The 3,791-nt window shown below is 42.2% G+C and overlaps 1 pseudogene; it reads left to right on the top strand.

Annotated features, from left to right (window-relative positions):
• Positions 1-245: 245 nt before the first annotated feature.
• LOC100436828 (proteasome subunit beta type-3-like) lies at positions 246-859 on the top strand (annotated as a pseudogene).
• The last annotated feature ends 2,932 nt before the right edge of the window (positions 860-3,791 follow it).

Raw genomic sequence — 3,791 nt, 5'->3', positions numbered from 1 at the left:
CTCAGGCTGGTTTTGAACTCCTGGGCTCAAGCCGTCCTCCCACCTAGGCCTCTCAAAGTGCTGGGATTACAGGCGTGAGCCACCACAGCCGGACTACAAAATAAAACTATTGATAAAACATTTCTAAAGGCATAAAGTAGGCACGATTGGTTAAAAATAGGCGTTAAAAATGTCAAAATAAAGGAAGGCTAGACCCAGTTTACCGAATTGCGCTGGTGATGGAGGGTTCCTAGTACACCACAATTATGTCTATTATGTCTCATAACCAAGGGGCCGTCATGGCCATGAAGGAGAAGAGCTGTTTGGCTATAGCTGCAGACAGGCTCTTCGGGATCCAGGCCCAAATGGTTACCGCGGACTTCCAGATCTTTCCCATGGGTGACGGGCTGTATATCCGTCTGGCCCGGCTCGTCACTGACATCCAGACAGTTGTCTAGTGCCTCAAGTTCCGGCTGAACCTGTCTGAGTTGAAGGAAGGTGGGAAGTCAAATCTTATACCTGATGAGCATGGTGGCCAAGGCCTCTTGTCTGAGAAACGTTTGGCCCCTACTATACTGAGCCAGTCATTGCTGGGTTGGACCTGAAGACCTTTAAGCCCTTTATTTGCTCTCTAGACCTCATTGGCTGCCCCATGGTGACTGAAGACTTTATGGTCGGTGGCACCTGTGCAGAACAAATGTATGAAATGTGTGAGTCCCTCTGGAAGTCCAACATGGATCCAGAACAGCTGTTTGAAACCATCTTCCAAGCCATGCTGAATGCTGTGGACTGGGATGCCGTGTCAGGCATGGGAGTCATTGCCCACATCATTAAGAAGGACAAAATCACCACCAGGACACTGAAGGCCCTAATGGACTAACACTGTTCCCAGAGCCCACTTAAAAAAAAAAAAAAAAAAATATATATATATATATATATATCCTTTCTTAAAAAAATCAAAATAAATTAAAACATTCCATCATTTTGTTTAAATGTTTTATATGCTATTTTTTCCTATTGTATGATTAGTGGATCTCAAATATAAAAATATAAAACCAAAACAACATAATGAACACCCAAATCCATTCCACTTGGAGCTTATCATTGTTAATACTTTGGTATGTATGTGTCTATCTATCATCTATTGATCTGAATACATATATTTTATATATCTAGATACATATATTTTATATATCTAGATACATATTTTATCGAGATGTGTATGTATCTATCTGTCGTGTATTGATCTGAATACATATTTTATTGAAAATTTAATATTTTTAATCTTTTTTATCATTTAGCAATATATTATAAACTTCTATGTCAAAAAACTTTTAAAGAATAACACTTCATTTTAGAATAGTTTTGAATTTACAGAAAAATTGCTAAGATAGTACATACGATTCCCATATACTCCACACCCAGTTTCCTTTATTATTGTCTTAAATTAGTAGGTACATTTTTCACAATTAATGAATCAATATTGACACATTATTATTAATTCAAGTCTGTACTTTAGTCAGATTTTTTTAGTTTTCATTTAAAGTCCTTTTTGTTTTTTGTTTCAGGACTCCATCCAGGATAACATATTACATCCAGTTGTCATGTCTCCCTAATTTCTCAGACTTTCCTTGTTTTTGATGATCTCGACAATTTCAAGGAGTAGAGTAGTTAGGTGTTTTTAGGATGCCCTATTACTGAAATTTTCTTTTTTTTTTTTGAGATGGAGTCTCACTCTGTCACCCAGGCTGGAGTGCAGTGGTGCAATCTCAGCTCACTGCAAACTCCGCCTCCTGGGTTCATGCCATTCTCCTGCCTCAGCCTCCCGAGTAGCTGGGACTACAGGTGCCGGCCACCAAGCCCAGCTAATTTTTTTTGTATTTTTAGTAGAGACGAGGTTTCACCGTGTTAGCCAGGATGGTCTCGATCTCCTGACCTCATGATCCACCCACTTCGGTCAAAGTGCTGGGATTACAGGCGTGAGCCACCATGCCCGGCCCAGTTATTCCACTTTATCTGATGTTTTTATCATGATTAGTCTGGGGTTATGGATTTTGGGAGGAAGGCCATAGAGGAAATGTGAGGACATGAGATTTGGGAGGGGCTGGGGTGGAATGATGTGGTTTGGCTGTGTCCCCACCCAAATCTCATCTTGAATTCTAGTTCCCATAATCACCACGTGTGGTGGGAGGGACCCTGTGGGAGGTAATTGAATCATGGGAGCAGTTTCCCCCATGCTATTCTCATGATAGTAAGTAATCACAGGATCTGGTGGTTTTATAAGGGGCTGTCCCTGTCAATGTTGACCGTAGTCACCTGCCTGAAGTGGTGTGTTTGTCAAGTTCCTGTATGGTAAAGTTGTTCTTTTCCTCTCCTTTCTAGAAAGTCACTATCTGTAGCCCACACTTAAGGAGTAGGGGGTTATGTCTTCCCTCCTTGAGGGCAAGCTATCTACATTTTTTAATATTTACATATTTTTAGATATTTTATTTATATATTATTTATATATTACATATTTACATATTTTTGGAGTTTTTAACACACTTTTGCAACCTAGGAAAGAAAAATAACCCAAACAAACAAGAGACTGCCTTGTATTAGAAGTATCTCCAAAGAACACTATGAGGATATGAATCTGTGACAATGAAGAAAACTTCTTTCTTGGTTAAGTAACATACATAATGTATTACTGTGTTCTCACACGAAAATAAAGCCATACCTGAGACGGGGTAATTTATAAAGGAAAGAGGTTTAATTCATTCACAGTTCAGCATGGCTGGAGAGGTCTCAGGAAACTTACAATCATGGTGGAAGACACCTCTTCACAGGGTGGCAGGAGAGAGAATGAGTGCTGAGTAAAGGGGGAATCCCCTTATAAAACCACCAGCTCTTGTGAAAACTTACTATCATGAGAGTAGCATGGAGGAAACTGCCCCCATGATTCAATTACCTCCCATCGGGTCCCTCCCACCACACGTGGTGATTATGGGAACTACAATCAAGATGAGATTTGGGTGGGGACATGGCCAAACCATATTGTTCCACTCCTGGCCCCTCCCAAATCTTGTGTCCTCACATTCCAAAAGACAATCATGCCTTTCCAATAGCCCCCCAAAGTCTTGGCTCATTTCAGCATTAACCCAAAAGTCCAAGTCCAAAGTCTTATCTGAGACAACGCAAGTCCTTTCTGCCTATGAGCCTGTAAAATCAAAAGCAAGTTAGTTACTTCCTAGAAAAATGGGGGTACAGGCATTGAGTAAACACACCCATTCCAAATGGGAGAAATTGGCCAAAACAAAGGGGCTACAGGACCCATGCAAGTCTGAAATCCAATAGGGCAGTCACTAAGCTTTAAATTTCCAAAATGATCTCCTTTGACTTTATGTATCACACCCAGGCCACACTGATGCAAGAGGTGGGCTCCCACGGCCTTGGGCAGCTCCATCCCCATGGCTTTGCAGGGTACAGCCCCCCTCCCAGCTGCTTTAATGGCTGGTGTTGAGTGTCTGTGGCTTTTCCAGGTGCAAGGGTGGAAAAGCTGTCAGTGGGTCTACCATCTTGGTGTCTGGAGGATGGTGGTCTTTTTCTCACAGCTCCACTAGACAGTGCCCCAGTGGGGAATCTGTGTGTGGGCTCCAACCCCACATTTCTCTTCTGCACTGCTGTAGCAGAGATTCTCCATGAGAGCTCTGCCCCTGCAGCAAACTTCTGCCTGGGCATCCAGGCATTTCCATACATCCTCTGAAATCTAGGTGGAGGCTCCCAAACCTCAGTTCTTGACTTCTGTGCACCCACAGGCTCAACACCAAGTG

Source organism: Pongo abelii, chromosome 10 (genome assembly GCF_028885655.2).
Source record: "Pongo abelii isolate AG06213 chromosome 10, NHGRI_mPonAbe1-v2.0_pri, whole genome shotgun sequence".
NCBI lineage: Eukaryota > Metazoa > Chordata > Mammalia > Primates > Hominidae > Pongo > Pongo abelii.
The sequence above is the reverse complement of the archived record's forward strand: the minus strand, read 5'-3'. Positions and strand labels throughout refer to the sequence as shown.